The following is a 21,316-nucleotide window of genomic DNA, read 5'->3' as shown; positions in this document are numbered from 1 at the left end:
AAGGTGTTTCACGAAAAGTGTACATTTTGAATTTGTGGGCAACTGTGGCTTGTTAAATGATCATTAACCATCATTAACTTACAAAATTAGAATTTAATTAATACATTTCTGTGACCAATTAAAAATATATATTTTTGTTTAGATGTACAAATAGCAGGATTAACAATGAGCATTCACACATCACGTACCTGCAGCACTTAAAATTATATTACATAACTGGAATGAGATAAATAGACCAACACTAAATATATTTTACTTACGTAATTAACAGTAAAGTTTAACAAACCTAAAGGAAAAAATATGCGCCTAGTACAATACACTGAATATTGGTTATTTTTGTAAAGTGAAAACTGGCGTGCATACAGCCAAGTATGGTGACCCATATTCAGAATTCGTGCTCTGCAATTTACCCATCCAAAGTGCACACACACACCGTAAACACCCACTCAGAGCATTAGGCAGCCATTTATGGTGCAGCGCACAGGGAGCAGTTGGGGGTATGGTAGGCCTTGCTCAAGGGCACCTCAGTTGTGGCATTGAAGGTGGAGAGAGCTGTACATTCACTACCTCCACCTACAATTCCTGCCGGCCCGAGACTCGAACCAGCAACCTTTGGGTTACAAGTTCGAATCTCTAAACATTAGGCCATGACTTCCCCCTAATAACACAATCCACATAGTTGACGGAAACCGAGACAGAAGAAAGAGCATCCTGTTTCTTTATTTTAAAGGGTTTGTTCACCCAAAAATTTAAATAGGTCAATAAATAACTCACCCTGAAGTCATCCTAGGTGTATATGACTTTCTTCTTTCAGACGAATTCAGTTGAGTTATTTAAAAAATTGTCTTTGATCTTTCAAGCGGTTTTATGCCACTCAGTGGGTGTTGCACTGCATCAGTCCAAGAGAAGATTAAAAAAAAAAGGACCTCCATTCAAAATAAAAGGTGTCTCACATGGCTTCGAGTGGGTGAACATAGGCATCCTGTAGCAAATCAATGCATTTTTGTAAATATATCCATATTCAAAACTTAATAATCACTTGAATCTAGCTTGCGCTCACGGTTGTAAACGAAGCAGTTCCAGGGGAAAGATGTTTGAGGTCAGCTTTGCGCATGCGCCGCTCAGAAGTGACAAATGCGGAAACGCAGGGGAGTGTTCAAAACAAAACAATGGTCACTAATTAGAAGAACAAAACAAGGATTTGTAAAGAAGAATGTTGGAGGATTTTAATTTAAGCTAAGAGGAGACTGAAACTTTGCTTCCTTTGCCCTGGTTAACAAACACTGGTTTCCAAGAGACACACCGACACATGTGCAGCACCAAACTCATGATCAACTGTTCGTGTAAGCTACAAAAGTTATTATGTTTTGAATATGGATCATTTTCTTTTAAAAAAGTCTTGTATATAGAGCATCACAGTCCCGCCCACAGCCCGAGAGAGCTTTGGTGCTGGAAGTAAATTTCCCATTCATTTCTACCATTGACTTTCGGAAAAAATCCGTATCTAAAGAGTTTTAGAGCATGTGTGAGGATAACCAGCTACGGCTGAACTCATAAGCATATAACATATAATTTTGAGTGAAAAAATTAAGAGAAAATTCAAAAAAAGTCAAAAAGGTACAAGACTGTGTACATATTTTCATTTCAAGCGAAGGAACTACTCATCCCATAAACCACCGCGCCTCACTGAATTCGACTGAAGCCACAACCGCGAATGAGCCTTTTGAGCGACTTCCAAATCTGATGACGGCCGCCGTCTCGTACCATATTGATATGACTCGTACCATATGAAGGCTAAAGTAGCCTAGCTAAAGTGGACGATAATGCTAACTAACGTTACCAACCTCCCTGCAAAACTCTCATGGCAGCCAAGGAGATCATGATTGCACTGATAAGTCTACCGTGCAAAAACACAACACAGGTTTTTATTTTATTTTACTTTTTTATTAATGATCTTCAGTCTTCACAGACCTTCACGGGGTTTAACCAGACGGTTACACGAGCTCCACCAATCAGATGCATCACTGTGGGATTGTGGGTAATGAAGTACTTAGCAAAGACATCGCGAATAAAAGGCATTTTTCTCAAAACAAGGTTACTGCCCCATGAACCGTGGCCGTTTATATGAGCATATACTATCGCTTAGTACAGCCGTAGATGGTTTTAAGTCTACCATGTATGGTTACGTTTTATGGCTTATAACTGTCAATGCAGAAATTCCGGGACCGGCAGTGGGCGGGACTGTGATGCTCTATACACTACAGAAGGCCTTTGTTCACCCCCTGGAGCCATGTGAGACAGTTTTTCTTAATGGTTGCTTTTTTTACTAATTTTCCTTGGACTGATGCAGTGCAACATCTGCTGAGTGGCATCAAACAGCTTTAAAAGAAAAGGTCAATTTTTAAAATAACTCCGACTGGATTCATCAGAAAAGAAGAAAGTTGTATACACCTAGAATGATTTCAAGGTGAGTAATTTATGGCGTAATTTTCATCTTTGGGTAAACTAACGCTTTAAGTTGTTCCCGCTGTTACAAGAAAAAAAAAATCCAAATGATTGCGTGCACACACACAACATATCAATGCCTTTCAATATCTACAGAACATGCTTATAGATAGATCCCTTGTGCCCAGTCAACAAATGCACTGATATTAACAGCCCAGGTGCCTGTTCATTTACACAGAGACCACATGCTACTGCAATAATCAGAGGACAAAACTCAAGTCAAGTCAAGTCACCTTTATTTATATAGTGCTTTAAACAAAATACATTGCGTCAAAGCAACTGAACAACATTCATTAGGAAAACAGTGCGTCAATAATGCAAAATGACAGTTAAAGGCAGTTCATCATTGAATTCAGTGATGTCATCTCTGTTCAGTTAAACAGTGTCTGTGCATTTATTTGCAATCAAGTCAACGATATCACTGTAGATGAAGTGACCCCAACTAAGCAAGCCAGAGGCGACAGCGGCAAGGAACCGAAACTCCATCGGTGACAGAATGGAGAAAAAAACCTTGGGAGAAACCAGGCTCAGTTGGTGGGCCAGTTCTCCTCTGACCAGACGAAACCAGTAGTTCAATTCCAGGCTGCAGCAAAGTTTTATGCAAGATTACCTACATTAATTAGGTAAACCGGAACCAGGAACACTTCCCATAAGGCTCTATGTACTTGCTACATCATTAAAAGAATGTTTTATAATATTAGTCTGTTTCTCTCTTGGTCCGAGGTCACCATAGCCACCAGATCCAGTCTGTATCCAGATCAGAGGGTCACTGCAGTCACCGGGATCCAGTACGTATCCAGCTCAGATGGTGGATCAGCACCTAGAAAGGACCTCTACAGCCCTGAAAGACACCGACTGAGCCTGGTTTCTCCCAAGGTTTTTTCTCCATTCTGTCACCGATGGAGTTTTGGTTCCTTGCCGCTGACGCCTCTGTCTTGGTTAGTTGGGGACACTTCATTTACAGTGATATCGTTGACTGGATTGCAAATGATTGCACAGATACTATTTAAACTGAACTGAGATGATGACATCACTGAATTCAATGATGAGCTGCCTTTAACTGTCATTCTGCATTATTGACACACTGTTTTCCTAATTAAATTATGTTCAGTTGCTTTGACAGAATCTTTTTTTATTAAAGCGCTATATAAATAAAGGTGACTTGACTTGTTATTGCTCTGTCTGTACAAACAATCTGACAATTATAATACTGTTATTTTTTACTGATTTTTTTTAAATCAAGAGACAAGAAAGGATGAAAATATGAGTACATGAACAAGATGTTTGTTTGCTCTATTGCAAGTTTAGTAATGTATAGCATAGATACATTCACTCTATATGTTTGCATATGATACAACTTGGATGTCAATACCAGGTGTAAACATGGCCATTGTGACTGATTACATTGTTCAGGAAGTGAAACTATGAATTGCTTAAAAACAGTTCACAACTTATTACTGTTAAAAAGGATTTTAATAGCCAATTGCAATGCTGTAGTTGGGCAAATGATGGTGAGAATTGCTGAAATTAAATGAACATTATTTTGTAACATTTGCATAAACACACAATTTTTTACTTAAAACTAAATCCATTATTCAACAGTAGATTTCCCACGATACAATACAATACAACCAATACTGGTTATCTCACAAAAACTGTAATTTAATTATTCATCTAGACTAATATTAGTCTTCCACTATATTTTTTTAACCAATTGAATTGACAGATATATTCTATATCCAGTTATAGCAATCATTCTAGCATTATAGATGAATGTGGCTAAAGCAGAGAAGCAACAGTTAAACAGAGAGTGAGACTTTTTTCCCAGGGTTACTGGTAGCAAATGCAGACAGACTAGGGGCAGTACAGAAATCAATAGCCACACTCCAGAGCACAAATGCATTGAGCCTTTTCAGATATGGCTCCGAGATCTTTTATCATGCACTTTTATCTTGATTATTTTTAGGAAAAATCCACCTGCTTTCAGTAAAGAACGGATACAGGCCTGTACTGCCAGAAAGACGCAGATGAATCAGATCAAACAATGATTATCCAGATAAGACCCAAAACTTACAGGCATGTCAACATGCAAACACATGAAAAGTCTAACATACACACATGACAGTCAGATAACATGTAAGACAGTCGTACCTGTGTTTCATGCTCAGACGTGCAGCCATATGTGTGCACACAACTCCATCTGCCCTAAATGCTGATGTCTAAAATCTGATCCCCACTCAGGGCTCTGCCAACCAACGATCCTCTCGCTCGTTACTAGCCTCATTCTGCTCTCCTTCTCTCTATTTTCTTTCCCTTGCATTGTTCTAGCCACACCGCCAGCTGTTTCTGACAGCCAGATTACAGTGCACAGAAAAATGATTGCTCACCCTCGCTCTCCATCTCAGACAGGGTGGACAAATTACACACTTTATCCAACTGAAATAGCAGCTGCAAAGTTTCTGAGCTGAGGAAGTAACTGTAGAGTAAAGATCGGGATGTGGACACCATAATTGTAATAAACCATGTTGCTGTCCAATTAGTACTTATTCAAGGTTTAAAATATAACTATATTTAAAATATATATATTATATTTAAAAAATATATATAAACACTCTGAATTATCACACAGCATCTGTCAGCAGTGCCAGTACATCTCCAGAGGCTGTTGAACTATGAACTCAACTTCACTCCTGCCTTTTGTATTGGACTTTACTCCTGTTGGTCTGATCAGCTCTCACACTGCCTCTGCACAGTTTGCTGCATAACTCATCTGCCCTGATGTCTCAAGCTGGTTTGGGACTTTTTTTTTTTTTTTTTTTTGTCTGAACTCTCAAAGTTTGTTTAACAATCCTCTCTTCTGGCATCCTCCTTATAGCAAAGCTGACACCATAGACTTAAAGACTCCAGTTTTGTTCCTTTTTTTCAATAACAGGTTTGTCTTTCTGTGACTTAAGTAAAGTCAGTACTTACTTCCATGGACTAAACTCTGCCATTCAAGTTAAACAGATGCGGCTAATATCAGCATATTATGGAGTGAAGTATTAAGACAAAGAAAGATGATTGGCTCTTGATTTGCTCTATGACTCTCTCTTCTCTCAACCTGTAGCTGGTGTGTGGTGCGCACACTGGTGCCATTGTACTGTGGCAGTCGTCACATCATCCCGGTGGATGCTGCACACTGGTGGTGATGAGAGACAACTCCACCCCCACATGATTGTAAAATCATGTATGGCAATACACAATAAAGTATTATTTAAGTAAATCGTTCGTTCATTCATTCATTCATTATTTCTTTCAAAGTAAATCGTCAGGGAAGTCGTGGCCTAATGGTTAGAGAGTCGGACTCCCAATCGAAAGGTTGTGAGTTTGAGTCCCGGGCCGGCAGGAATTGTGGGTGGGGTGAGTGCATGTACAGTGCTCTCTCCACCCTCAATACCATGACTTAGATGCCCTTGAGCAAGGCATCGAACCCCCAACTGCTCCCTGGGCGCCACAGCATAAATGGCTGCCCACTGCTCTGGGTGTGTGTTCACAGTGTGTGTGTGTGTGTGTTCACTGCTCTGTGTGTGTGCACTTCAGATGGGTTAAATGCAGAGCACAAATTCTGAGTATGGGTCACCATACTTGGCTGAATGTCACGTCACTTTCAAAGAGAGAGTGTGGGATTACCTGCATCTGTTAGTGCTTTCATTCTAGGTCAAATCATACATTTTGGAATATAAATATGTTTGGCTTCTGTGTCCACTGATAAAAGAAGTCCCTTTGTTGAAGATTTTTTGATAAAAAAAAAATTTCCCTGAATATTTGCTCTAACAACGTTTTTGAATGGTCTAATAACTCACTGACTCATACAGGATATGTTTCACACTTTTAGAAATGGGGTTTTTACCCCATTATGTCTCATGCTGCATTTGTCCAATCAATGACACTGTCATATCAAATATGCAAATAGGAATGTTAACCCAGGGTTTAAGAACGTGCAGTGTGAAGTAGGGTTGTACCGATAGACGAATAGTATCGTGTATCGACGAGATAGACGAGAGCAGATATTTATGTCGATAGTCAAGAAGATATTAGGCTCATTCTCCTATTCATGTTTTAAACTAAAATAACAATAATTATTATTTTTATTAGGCAGCCAATTATAATTCGGCTATCAAACTGCCCAGCTATTTCACTTCAGCAAAGCATTTCACACACACACACACACACATGCTCGCATGCGCAAGACGAGTGAGCAAATGAGGATTAGAGCCTGTAGTTGGTGAAGAAGTCTCCATCCACAAACAGACGTACATAGTCTGCAGATTTAAGGTATTTCATTGCACTTTAACAAGTAATCTGAATGGCCTATATATATATATATATATATATATATATATATATGTGCAATATTTACAATGAGCCTTCGTTGACTGAGGCTGTTTCTCAATTCCAAGAACGTAAAGAACGGACTTGTGTTCACGGAGACCGGTCTTGCCAAGCTTCCTTGAGCCCCTTTCACACTGCACGTCAGACCCGGCATATTGCCGGAACATTGCCGGGTCGCCTTCTGTGTGGAAGCAACCACGTCCCGGGATTGATTCCGGCACTGAACCCGGGTCGGGGATAGAAGCCCCTTTACCACTGCCATTCCGGCAAATACACGGGTAAAGTGTTCTGGCAATTGTTCCCGGGTCGCTAGATTTTGCACTTGCACACTCCCAGTGATTACCCGGGATATGTGCGTGCTTTCACACACAACCCGTAAAGATCCCGTAACGACACGTGACATCAGGGCGTGACGTGTAATGTACGAGTCGAAAACATTAGGCACGTTATACTTTCACTGAAGCAAGCAAACGATCCCGGCGTCAGCGCGGGTAGTGAGGAACTAACTGATCTCTGCTTCATTACAGTTTGCACATATTTTTTGTCATGAACGTTGATCTTCCTTCAAAACAGCAGGTAAAAGAGTCGCGCGATAACGCGCGTCATCACTTCGACACGGCATTAGATCTGGCTTTTGTTCACACAGCGCTTGTCCCAGGTTGAACCCGGCAATGTTACTAGGTCCCCGACCTAGGTTCAATGCCGGCATCAATCCCAGGAAGTAGGCCTGGGCGAAAAATCGATTGAATGAATTCTTTTGAATTTTTTGTTAGGGGCGTTTAAAAAAAAAAGTAAATCGAGTTTTTGTGTAATGGCGCATTTTTGGCTCCCCGGAGCTTCAGTAGCGTTAGTTTCACATGGCAGTATGGCAAGCGACAACAACAACAACATCATAGCACACACGAAACAGCAAGCGACAACATGGCTACCGGTGAGAGTGGGAAGTTTGTTCCCAAGAAAGGAATAAAATCATCTGTTGTTTGGAACTGGTATGGGTTTCCTGCGACAGACGGGGAGCAAGAGACCCCACGCTGCAACATTTGCCTAAAGCCCATCACAGTCAAAGGCAGCAGCACCACAAACCTATTCCAACACCTGAACAGAGACATCCAGCTCGTCTTTTCGTAATACTACTACTACTACTACTACTACTACTACTACTGTCATTTAGCAGATGCTTTTTTCCAAAGCGACTTACATCTAGGAGAACAAAACAAGCAAGAAATCAAATAGGAGGGTCCAGCATGGATAAGTGCTGGTTAGATTGCTCTGAGTCCCGTCAGACACATGCTGCCATGCAGTGCTAGAGGAGTTTTTTTTTCTTTCTTCTTTTTTTTTTTCTTCAGTCAGCCAACCCAACATTTAGTCAAGCTGACTCGACTACAAAAAGACGAGTGTCTGACTACTTGACTGGGGTTCATCCACCATTTAAAAAGTTTAAGTGCTGTATGTGATTTATTAAAATATTTTTTTTATTAATTAGGCCTAGCTTAAAAAAAACAATTCGGCAAAAATGTTTCAATATGGCATTTCCATTTGATCTGTATTTGATTCATAAAGACAGTCGAATAGATTATTTTATAAAAATGGATTCAAATTTCTCCACAAACTGCACATATTCCTATAGCAAACAAAAATTATATTTGTGTATCTGCATTGTCTGAGTTTTGGAATGACAAAGTTTTGAAATACAGAAGAAAAGAAATCATTTTTAAATGGATGTAGACTGATATTTATTAAAGTCCCTAATAGTGATGTATGTCTTTGTGTTTTATTCTTTATCATATAGACAATGGTGTTAAGGATCCCCGCATAGATCGTGCAATTGGAGTTTGCAAGAAGATTGTCGCAGCTTTTTCCTACAGCTGGAAGAAAAGAAGAGAGCTGGGTGTAGCTCAGTCAGATCTTGGCCTTCCCCCTCCTCAGCTAACAACAGAATCCCCAACCAGATGGGGCTCCCGCCAAAAGATGATTGAGCGATTCCTGGAACAGGAGAAGGCTATAGCCCGTGTCCTGGGGTCTGATGTTAAAAGCCGCCATCTTGTGCCCTCTTGGCAAGACATCGAGGTTTTGGAGTCAGTAAACAAGGCGGTTAAAGCGCTCCAAGACTTTACAGATGCGCTATCAGGGAAAATGTATGTCAGTGTCTCATACATCAAGCCTGTTATCCATCTGTTCAAAACCAGTCTTTTGCAGCCTGAGGACAACGACACGGAGCTTACCAAAACAATAAAAAGGAACATACTGGGATACCTTGTTGACAAATACAGTGATCCTGTCAAGGAGGAGCTCTTGGAAATGGCCTCTCTGATGGATCCAAGGTTCCGGACATCCTACATCGACCCAGACAAGGTGGAGAAAGTCAAAAGAAGAGCTGTCAGTGAACTTCTGTCTTTCCCCGCTGACAAAAGCACACCACAGCCTGATCCAGTAGTGCAGGTGGACCAGGAAGAGGCAGGCCTCAGCCATACCCCAAGAGGAAAAAAACCTTAGCAACCTTCTTCAAGAAGTGTGTTGTTGTGCCAACCTCTGACCAGTCGGAAGAAGCTAAAATAGAGACTGAACTGGCAACCTATCTGCTCTTGCCAGAGGCAGACCCTGACACTGATCCACTGCAGTGGTGGAAGAGCAACAAATCAAACTTCTCAAGGCTCAGTCACCTGGCCAAGAAATACCTCAGTATCCCTGCAACAAGTGCCCCATCTGAGAGGCTTTTCAGTGTGGGGGGAGGAGTTGTCACATGCAGCAGAGCTTGCCTCAAGCCAGAGGCAGTGGACAGGCTGATTTTACTTGCCAAAAATGTTTAAATGTTATTGACAGCAACTTAAGCACCTATCTCATGTTCTGCACCTTAACCAAAATGTGATTTTTCTTTCCTGTTCATACATTTCAGGGACACAAATGGCATGGTTTATTTTTTTTAAAGCAAAGTTTGCACTTTATTAATTTCAGTTGGAGTTGATGTATTATTTATTTTGCACATTTTGTACTCTGTTAGATTTTTTGTTTACATTAGTATTTTACCCAATACAGAGGTGTTGCCTCTTTATGTTGTTATTTAAAATTCTATGCAAAGTGCAATTAAAGAGAGTATTTTTTTCTGTTTTTGGTTTGAAAATTTTAATTCGGCTAAGAGTAAGATGCAGTGCATGTTCATGCCATGTATCCCTGTATGTTGTTGCATTGTTTGGGCTAGATACAATGAAAAATATCACTGTGTAGTTTTCCTCAGATTTGAATGAATTGTTAATCCTTTAGAAAATGGTGCTACTCTCAAGGTGAATGTTGGTCTCCTTTTAGTCTAGACTACAAAGTGTGACTTAAAACACAGCTAATACTTTGATTCCAAGAGGGTGTTCATTTATTTATTATTCATCCCAGAAATGAGGGTTACATTTGTCTTGCTTTTGATTAAATAAAAGCAAAATTTGCTTTAAGTTGTCTGCCGTTTGTACTTATTGCTTTCCTTAAGTAGGGGGGAAAATCGGAAAAAAATCGGAAATCGAATTAAAAAAAATAAAATCTGAGATTTTATTTTTAGGCCATATTGCCCAACCCTACCAGGACGTGTTTGCTTTCACACAGAAGGCGACCCGGCAATGTTCCAGCAATATGCCGGGTCCGACGTGCAGTGTGAAAGGGGCTCTAGTAACATTGCCGGGTTCAACCCGGGAAGAGCGCTGTGTGAACAAAAGCCAGATCTAATGCTGTGTCGAAGTGATGACGCGCGTTATCGCGCGACTCTTTTACCGGCTGTTTTGAAGGAAGATCAACATTCAAAAAATATGTGCAAACTGTAATGAAGCAGAGATCAGTTTGTTCCTCACTTTCCGCACTGACGCCGAGATCGTTCGCTTGCTTCAGTGAAAGTATAACGTGCCTAACGTTTTTGACTCGTACATTACACGTCACACCCTGATGTCACATGTCATTACGGGATCTTTACGGGTTGTGTGTGAAAGCACGCACATATCCCGGGTAATCACTGGCAGTGTGAAAGTGCACAATCTAGCGACCCGGGAACAATTGCCGGAACACTTTACCCGTGTATTTGCCGGAATGGCAGTGTGAAAGGGGCTTTGGAAGAACGAACTCGGAAGGACGCGAGAACACACCCTTATGAGTATTGAGATGTGCTGCCTTCTTGCTAAACTGACCGCATAATCACAGCATATAATGTAATATTATTATTAAAACATTGCAAACTATCATAGATAATATTTACATACTGTGTATATTGTATATCGTCTTCTTTTACAGTTATTTGTTTAACTATGACTAAGATTCATTTTAATATGCCAATAAAATTACTGCAGACTCCAGTTCATACAACTTCATTAAAATTAAGTAAAACAAAACAATAAATGTTTAATCCCAAGAGCCATCAAGTATTTGCGAGAGCGAGTTTAAAGCTTGCAGGTTTCCATACACCGGCTGTCCGGAGTATCTTCTGGGATTTCTAACAGCTCGATTCTCTCAAGTCTGCACCCGATGCATCCACAATATCAAGAGCACATCCGGGCACTTTCATGCATCCTCTGTACTTGCGTTCTTGAGAATTGTAATTGAACTTCAACGATTAATGATGACGTATAGCAAGAACACAAGGAAGCAAGATCGCTATAGAATGCATAATGAGAAACAGCCTGAGTTTAATGCCACAGTTATGTTAGAATGCATCTCATAATTTCTTCTGTGGCGCTGCGTCGGGTTCGTCATGGGGTGCATGGTCCGGAGCGCTGTATGACTGATGCATAAGTTCAATTGAACTTTACTCCAAATATATGAACTTACCTGTATTGAACACTTTATATTTAACATGTTCATTTAGGTCCAATATTACTGTTAAACTGTTGGACGTTAAATGAAACTACTGATTTTCACCGTTGACTGATTTTGCAGAACATTTAGACTGATAACTTCCATGTGCAGATGCTGCAAATTTGTCACAGGACGTGCGATATGACAGTTGCGTTCGACTATATATGAACAAGCAGTTTTAAATAGTCTTTTTATTTTTAACATTAGTTTATCAGTATGTTGGAAAGTATATTTTTTCGATTATTGGTGATTCCATAGGCTCTCTCTCTCGCACACCTGCGTGGTTTAAAACACCAAATAGTTATGCTATGACAAGAACAAAGAGTCTCTCTCTTACTCCACCCATAAACGATAATATCATGTATCATAGATCTCACGGGCTGACGATATGATGATTTGAAAAATGATAATATCGCCCAACACTAGTGTGAAACAGCTTATAAATATACAGGAACAACTTTTAAACCTGGGCAAAGCATAAGCAGTGTGAAACATTAAGCAAAGATTACCCAGGATTCTGTTTACCAAGGGTTTAAAATGACCCAGAGTCAAATATTTCAAGTGTAAAATGCCCTTTAAAGTTTTTGTTTCTCAAAAGGAGTCAACTCTGAATCGATTATTGAGTTGTTTAAAATTAAAATCCTATTTCTGTCAAGTTCAAAGTGACATGTCACAAGTTACCACGTTAAATTAAATTATAAAAAAATATATATGATTGGTATTATGTTATACTAAAATTAAAATCCTGGGAAAACCCTTTACAATAAAATGTAGGAAAAAAATGCATCTTAAGCTTGCATAATAACATAAGCAGACTTTGGACAATTAATTGGCCCTAGTAACACTAGCCGCTTTTCCACTGTCGGGTCAGTGCGAGCTGGGGCTTAAAATGGGCCGGGCAGAGCTAATAGCCTCGAGCCAGTAGCACTGAGTCCAGAACAGCGCAGACCCGCCCTTTACATGCCTCTCAGGAACAATGTCACGCAACCAAATGATTTCACCAACAAAGAGAAGTTATCAGAAAACTAATAAGAAATAAATCACTGGAACATGCGCGATCAGAAAATGAACATGATAACAGCAGCCTTTTTTTTTGCATGCTTTGTTAAATATTTAAATTCAAAGGCATCAATGTTTTACTATAAGTGATACATGAGCATAATGAATTAATTTATCAAGCTTGAAAATTGTCAGAAATAAATGTATTTCTATTTTATTTATTTATTTTTAACACTGAAGTGTTATGAAAACAGCCTGCTTATTCAGTCGAGTCTGTTTTCTGTTTATTTGTAGCCACCGTAGCTTATATACGTTACATTTAGAATGAATGATAATTTCTCTATTTTTATAAAAGCTCCCGAACAAAAACCATTATTATATTTTAATGACATAGGCTACGTGGAGCTAAACTCTCGAGATGAGACTTATGACAGATAAAATATCTTACTAAATGAATACACGATTGTGATAGAGAATAAGAAGCTGACGTTTACTCTGGTAACGTTAATACCTAGCGTGCATAGTCTTTTGCATCACTTATAAATATTTCTGCCTTTTATGGTGATTATCCACATCGAATTGGATCGTGTTATTACATACACTCGCTGCTGACTGAAAGTGAGTTTTGAGCTCAAGTTATTTAAAAACGTTTTTAATGCTGGTGTTATAGCTGTTATCTTTCTGAAATGATCCGCGGGGCTAATGCTCTCCAGATGCAGAGAAACTCCTCCTTTGTTCATAACCACTCCTCTAGCCCCAGCTGGCATGCTTTGGCCCAAGGTTTTCATCGGGCCAAAAAACCCTGGCCGTTGGCCCCGAGGAAGCCCCGACCTGGCACGATCAAGCCCCAGAAGTGACTGTGGGAAAGCGACTGGCCCTGGCACGCACTAGCACGCCCGCTTTTAGCCCGACAGTGGAAATGCAACTATTTATGTAATTTTGGCATCCATAATTATATTGTGATTAGAAATTCAAATAATTATGCAGCCCTAGGTCATATGATGTTGCTAAAAAGAACATTAATTTGCGTATTTGGTGTAATGCAATGTGTTTATTCGGTTTAAGGTACAAAAAACACATTTTCCACATAATGTACATTATTGTAGGGCTGCAACTAACGATTATTTTGATAATCGATTAATCTGTCGATTATTTTTACGATTAATCAATTAATCGGTTTATGTACTTATATTTTAGTTTTTCCATTTTTCCCCAAGTAAATTATTAATAAATGGTCTTTATCCTTCAGCATAGATTTTTAAGAGATTTTAACTATTTTGCACTCTCATATCCTCATCAAAAATATACCTGGAGTTGTTTTATTGTGTTAGTAATCCTTTGTCGAACTCTTCTGCAATCAGAACACTGACCCATACTCTAGCAAATTTCACTAGGAGATTTAAAATAATGTTTTCACCATGTCAGTCCTTAGGGCTCCTAAAGTAGTTTAACATCCCTAACAAAGCTTATTAAGGAATCTTTCAGAACATATTTTCACGAAGAATAAGGATAAAACAGAATAAAATTGCAGTGCATTGTATTTTATTATTTACTGGGAAACAGCTTTATAGCTTTTGCTGTGAAATTGTAAACAATCCTTCAAAAAAGGGCCAATGGCATGAAACCTGAATGGAACTCACAATTTAAAGTAAAATCCATCAGAAGGTTGTCCAGAAAAAAAAATTGGACACACACAAAAAACCTGCTGTGTGAAAAAGAGCAGTGAATACTTAGAAAAAAAAGTGCATTTCAAATATCTTTAAACATTTACCTCTCTCATTCAGTCATAATTAGGCTGCACGACTGAAATTTGAACTGGTAAACGACAAACTGATCACAGAACATGTTTGTAAAGCTTTAAATGTTAACTGTTAAAAAGCAATGATATCAGCTTTTACGACTAAACATTTGCAAACAACATTGTACTGGAGAATCTGCACAAATGAAAGTCTTAGGGGCCGTTCACATATCGCGCCTAAAAACGCGTGGAAAACGCTAGGCGCACCCGCTTTCTCCTTCTTTCCAAAGCGCTCGGGCAGAAGCGCCCCTGAGGCGTCTGCCTTTGCTAAGCAACCATGACGTGCTCTCTCCTTGAAGACGCGGAAATTTTAGGATAAATGGATTTGCAGCTCAAAAATCGCTTGCAGTAATTCTGCTACTAAATTTATTTAAAAATGGAAATCCATATACAACTATGATCAGCTGTTCCTTTCATCTTGACTGAGCTTTTAACGTTGTTACGGGAAAGGATGAAGCTGATTGGTTAGTTCTTGTCACATGACCCGCGGTGCGCTTGCGGCATTCTGAAAAGTTGAAATGTTTTTAACTCGATGCGGTGCGGTGTTGGAAATAACAAACTTGAGCGCGCAAAAGACGCGATATGTGAACGTCCCCTTAAACAGTTCAGTAAAGTACTCCCACATCCCGCTGAATGCTGCAGAGACCCTGTTCGGGAAGCACGTGACATAAAACGAGGCCAGCTATTGGCTATTCGCTACTTCTCCTGCTGTACTGGCTGAGTAAAACCTCCGGTGGCTCATTACTGCCACACTTTGGTTACCGCAGATTTGAAATAGGCACGAAATGAGCCGCTTATGGCAAATAAAATTTATTTAGCAACGAATCGATGACTAAATTAGTTGACAACTATTTTAATAATCGATTTTAATTGATTCAATCGATTCGTTGTTTCAGCTCTACATTATTGTTGCTCCTTTATGACACATCTTTCTGAAACACATTTTATTTTTACAAAGCTCATCCTTCTGAAAAGTGAGGTTAACGCTGACTGGCCAGCTATCCAGTGTGTTGTGATTGGCTGAATGCCTCAAGCGTATGACGGAAATGTTACTCCCCTTAACATACTGTGTCCCAACTCAACGAGACAAAACCGATAAAACCCATTACAAACTTTGCATTTGTTGCATCCAGTGGGTACATAATTACTTATTATAATGACATGCTGTCTTTTTATGCATTGCTATGCCTAAACATAAAACCATATATCCATTTGTGATCAGAGAAACGACAAACAACAAGTGCTACTCTAGACTGCACTTTCTTTGTGTTAACATTTTGGCGGCATTATGCAAATCTTCGTGATGTAGACATTTAGGGGCATGTTAGAATAAGCCATGGTTGATGCTTAACTTTTATAAAGAATATCTCCTTGGATTTGAGACTTTAGTCTTTGGAAATTTATAGATCTTCTTTATGCACCAAGAGCTTGTAATACTCCAAAGAGAAAAGAAAAATTAAAATCGCATCATATGACCCATTTAAGGATGTACACTCTGACATTTGAAATGCACATGAATGCATTTTTTGTCATCAATCTAAAGTCCCAATCTAATGGGTTTATGATAGGACCATTATTGCAGTGATTTAGTAACTGACCCGGTGCTAGGGTTGGGAACCAAGAACCGGTTCTTATTCAGAACTTCTTTGAAAAGATTCAGAACTGTGAGCAATTTTTAAGTTTCGTTTCCGAAAATGGTTCTGGTGCAACACGTGACCAAGCATTGTGAGCAGCCTTCCTGTTCTGACGTTTCGGCATTTCCCGTAAAGGATGTCACAAAGCAAATAACAGAAACACCACCCTGCATCTTTAATTACTAAGCAGTTTGATTCCAATGACATGCATTCCATAGACGTGCTGTGCCGCATCGCGTCTTTAACTACCGAACACATCATTTCTCTCAACTGTATGTGCACTCACGCCTTTGATAACATAACTTACTACCTTCCAGCAACACTACATTCAATTAAGGTAAAAAAATTTAAATAATAATAACAGTTCATTTAAATGGAACCAGAACCAAAAAAATAATAATAATTTATAAAAATACCCAACCCTATTTATGAAGATCCATATACTGTAATATATGTTGCATTTTTACATTGCCAAACTTAGTTGACAATAAGTAATAAACAGTATTGAGCATTGAGTAGTTGAGTATTGTGCATTTTTCCTTACTACTATTTTTTAATAGTTGTTTAATAATTTTAATGGAACTGGAATCAGAACCGGAACCGTTAGGTGCAACCAGAACCGGAAAATTTCGAACGATTCCCAACCCTATCGAGTACATAACTTTACTTTGATGGTCCTTTTTGATCACTCTGTTGACAATAAGAAACTTTGCACCAACAAGTCAACTAATTCGTGAGATAAATGGACCATCAAAATAACCTGAAACCCTTCTCTTTCCTTAAACAGCCATTTTAGAAGATGTACCCATGTTCATATTCCAGGGTGACAATACCAAGATTCAACAAGGTTAATTTGTGAAATAGTAGTTCAGTAAGCATTAACGTATCATGTTCATGTATGAACTGGCCACCACAGAATCCTGAGCTATACTCTATTGAAAGTCTTGAGGATGTGCTGGAGTCGACTTTACTAGGGCTGTGTATCGCCAAAAATCTGGCGATACAATAGCCCCTTTAACACTGCACGTCGGACCCGGCAAATTGCCAGAACATTGCCGAGTCGCCTTCTGTGTGAAAGCAAACACGTCCCGGGATTGATGCCGGCATTGAACCCGGGTTGGGGACCTAGTAACATTGCCAGGTTCAATCCCGGGACGAGCACCGTGTGAACAAAAGCCAGATCTAATGCCGTGTCATAGTGATGACGCACGTTATCGTGCGACTCTTTACCGGCTGTTTTGAAGGAAGATCAACGTTCGCGACAAAAAAATATGTGCAAACTGTAATGAAGCAGAGATCAGTTAGTTCTTCACTTTCTGCGCTGACCCTGAGATCGTTCGCTTGCTTCAGTGAAAGTATAACGTGCCTAATGTTTTCGACTTGTACATTACACGTCACGCCCTGATGTCACGTGTCATTACGGGACCTTTACAGGTTTTGTGTGAAAGCACGCACATATCCCGGGTAATCACTGGCAGTGTGAAAGTGCAAAATCTGGCGACCTGGGAACAATTGCCGGAACCCTTTACCCGTGTATTTGCCGGAATCACAGTGTGAAAGGGGCTAATGTGCATCACAATACATGGGTTGCGATACGATATATTGCAATACACTGCGATACTATAAGCAAGGTGATATATTGGGATATTTCTTATTTTAGGAATAGGATATATTTTTAGGAAAGCTGACATTAAGAACACACCACCATATGCAAACCTTTGCAAAAAAAAAAAAAAATTGTTTAACCAGAACAAACTGGGATCTGCATTTGCAATTATCAATCCCTGTTCCATTCCATGTTAATGAACCACTTTTTGTGCAGTATGAGTAAAGGGGGAAAAATTCAAGTGCTTGCAGGATTCTTTAGTTAAATGTTTATGTAGAAAATGTATTTTATAAAAAGACCATATATTTTTAGACCCTACTTTAAAGGTTCACAGTTTAAGTTTACAATTGTCATATCATTTTGATCTGAACAAAAAAAAATTCATATGCTTTATATCAATGTAAAATAAAGTTCTTGCAGGATTCCTAAAGACAACAAAATGATTATAAAGCAATAAAATAAATACAGATTTTGAACATCTCAGAACCCTTCAATTTAGATTTCACAGGTTTTTCAGTTTAAGTTCCGTGTGGAATCTTTGAGATCGCGGCGCGAGCACTGCCCCAACTCCACAAAACTGACAGGGACAGTCAAAAGCCTGCTCCAGTATATCCCATATTTTCAACATGGTTAAGGTCAGGGGCCTGTTTCACAAATGAGGTTAAGTGAAAACTCTGAGTATGTTAACCCTGAAATGAGGGAAACTCATTGAGGGTTTTTTGTTTCAGAATGGGAGGTTTGTCAAACCCGAGAAAGCAGGATAAGTCAAGCCCGTTTCTGAAAGAGAGCTAACTTATACTCCGAGTCAGTTACCGTAGTAACTAACTCTATGAACCTAACCTGTTCAGGAGCAGGTTTTCTTCGGTAAACCCAGAGTTTCTTTCGGTCTCCTCCCCCTTTTTAAACACTTCATTGATGCATGCTGGAAATATGCACTTCTTACTAAGTGTTTTTTTCTCCCCCCCACCCCCCCCCCAAGTACAAATATATAAAAAAAAAAAACAATTAAATAAAGATAGATTTTCTGTATAAGAAAATTATATAAGATTCTTAGTCTTGTTTCCGGGGGGGGGGGGGGGGGGGTTCTAAATTAAGTGAATTTTACTTAAGTAAAATTATATGCCAGTGTGGTAATAAAAATAATCTTAATGGAAATGGAAAACAAGATTATTCGGAGTGTCCATTACTAAGTGCAAATCTACTGTAGCTTCGCCCTCCATCGACACCGACCATCGACATAAGGTTAAATTCGACACATGTGAATAATGGCTTCAATGGCGTAGGCAGTAATGTTTTGGGCACAGAAAACTTGCTTTTAACGTGATTGATTAGGTTAGAGTCTGGTTTTTGCAGAACTCGTTCTTCTCACTTTCCCCATCACATGTCACATTAGAATATATTTTCAATAAAAATTAAGAAAATGTTCTAAAAATGGAAGTAAGGTGCCTAACGAGTGTTTAATAATGATACAACTATTATTATAATTGTAATCAATATAATCATTTACAATCTGTTATAATTTACAATGTAATCATCCTGTTAATGTATAACAATACTGAGGTGCACATGGGCCTAGTATGTATCTGCCAGTATAAAGTATAACTAGCATCTAATTATTATTTACACTTAGCCTGTTGCAAAGAACTGCTACTTTTACATGGTAAATAGAATACATCACGATTTTCACTGTACATTTTTTTCTGTAAATAGCATCAGAGTCAGTCAATTTAGAGTTGATTAAACCAATTCATTTCACCTGTTCTGTAACCGAAAAATCAGAGTTTGCCATCTCAGGGTAAGTCAACTCAGAGTACAAGTTTAAACTCAGAGTTGGTTGAACCTCCTTAGTGAAACGGGCCCCAGGACTTCTTTCACAAACTGAGGCTGGTGAATCTTGGTATTGTCAACCAGAAAAATGATTGTATGAGAAATAAATATCTATGAGCTGCACTAGTTAGTGTTAAAATAACTGTTGCTAAACAGACACATGAAACATACATTATCAATCACTGGAGTAAAGTTCAATCTTAAAATCATATGTATTTGCTTATTTAAATCCAGACTGTGACTTTTTTTTTTGCCAGGCAATGCATTAACACACCTAAGAATCCAACAACAGAGAACACTGAAAAAGAATGGTGGCAGTGTGTCGAAAAAAAAAAAGGGGGGGGGGGAAGACTCACTTCTGAATCACCTTTAAGTGATTCTTCCACTGTGGCTGCCATGCCAAACTTTTGTTGCAGTCACTGTACATGACACATACTTGTGCTGTGCAAGTCAATATAAGACTATATTAATCAAATCTGTAATTTCATATGTTGTTGTAAAATGTCAAGTAATGTTGTTTCAAAAAGTAAATAGCATGGTGTGATCTGTCTGGGTGTTTTAATGAGACGTCTGTCTGGTCTTTGTTATGCTGAAAGCTCAGTGTGGAGTTGATGGCTCCAGCTGAGGTGAGAGACGAACCCTTAACTCTCTTCTGCATCACAAAGGCACACCAACAAAGTATAAACTGGCCGCAATTTTGCAGCATTGAGACACCCTACATACCTCTACAATCCTTTGTCCAGTGCTTTAACATTACGCAATAACCTAGAGGAAACTTGAAAGGACGTCTTTCGGATCCTGTATCTGATGGCTTTGGTTCATGTTGCACAACACTTTGGATGTGTTTTAATTGCACATGACTTAACTAGTATACTCTAACAAAAAAAAAGTCTGTGTTCAAATAAATGCAGTAAAGAGTACGTTTCTCATTTTTAGTAGTACGAACACCAGTAATGTGATTTATCTAGACAAAAAGTTTAATGTAAATCGAAGCATAGAGATGCGATTCTTCAATAAAGGCAAAACAAACGCATATATTTTACCTTCACAAAGCGTCAAAAAGAGAAGAGCTGGAAGATATAATGAACGTCGTGAATCCTGTCGTGAAGCATACAGCGATCATTCTCCGTCTACATCCATAAACTTCATCAACTTCATGCAATGTTTACGACTAAAAAATGACTCGTGCTGGATCCTTCCTGCTTTCGTGTGTTTTACTAGTGGTGTGTGCGTGGGACATGCCTGCAGTAGGAGGAGCGCCCCCACCCCACGCACTCACACGCACTGGCTCCCATTACATTATTAGCGGCAATTAATCCCATTATCATTTCCTTCGCGCACGTTTTCACAACTTGTAGTGAGCTATGTGTCAAAACCAGGAGGGTATTCCAGAAAGCATTTTATGTCACATAACCTGTTTTCTGGAATACCCTCCTGGTTTTGACACATAGCTCACTACAAGTTGTGAAAACTTTAGTATACGGGTAACTTTACAGATAGGTTAACGGATAACCTACACTTCTGGTTTAAAAAACGGAGATAACTTTCAGGGTATGTAGATATAGAAGCTTTTAGTACTTTTTTTTTTATATGACACACCTATAGCACTATTAAAAAATATAGTAGGCTAATTTAGTACATCTTCGAAAATGGCTGTATAAGGAAAGAGAATGGGTTTCAGTTCATTTTGCTATCTCACGAGTTAGTATAACGTTTCTTATTTTCAACAGAATGATCAAAAAGGACCATCAAAGT

At 39.0% G+C, this 21,316-nt stretch overlaps 1 protein-coding gene across 2 annotated transcripts in view; it reads right to left on the bottom strand.

Moving 5' to 3' along the window:
* Positions 1–20,835, bottom strand: part of LOC132094834 (activin receptor type-1-like) — a 46,879-nt gene extending 26,044 nt beyond the window's left edge. Inside the window, exon 1 of one of the 2 annotated variants that reach the window (XM_059499459.1) lies at positions 20,605–20,835. The gene's annotated coding sequence lies outside the window, so the exon portion shown is untranslated. The remainder of the gene's footprint in view (positions 1–20,604) is intronic. The other variant, XM_059499458.1, reaches the window with a different exon arrangement.
* Between the last annotated feature and the right edge of the window lie 481 nt (positions 20,836–21,316).

Source organism: Carassius carassius, chromosome 19, assembly GCF_963082965.1.
Source record: "Carassius carassius chromosome 19, fCarCar2.1, whole genome shotgun sequence".
Classification (NCBI taxonomy): domain Eukaryota; kingdom Metazoa; phylum Chordata; class Actinopteri; order Cypriniformes; family Cyprinidae; genus Carassius; species Carassius carassius.
This window is presented reverse-complemented; position numbering and strand designations above follow the sequence as displayed.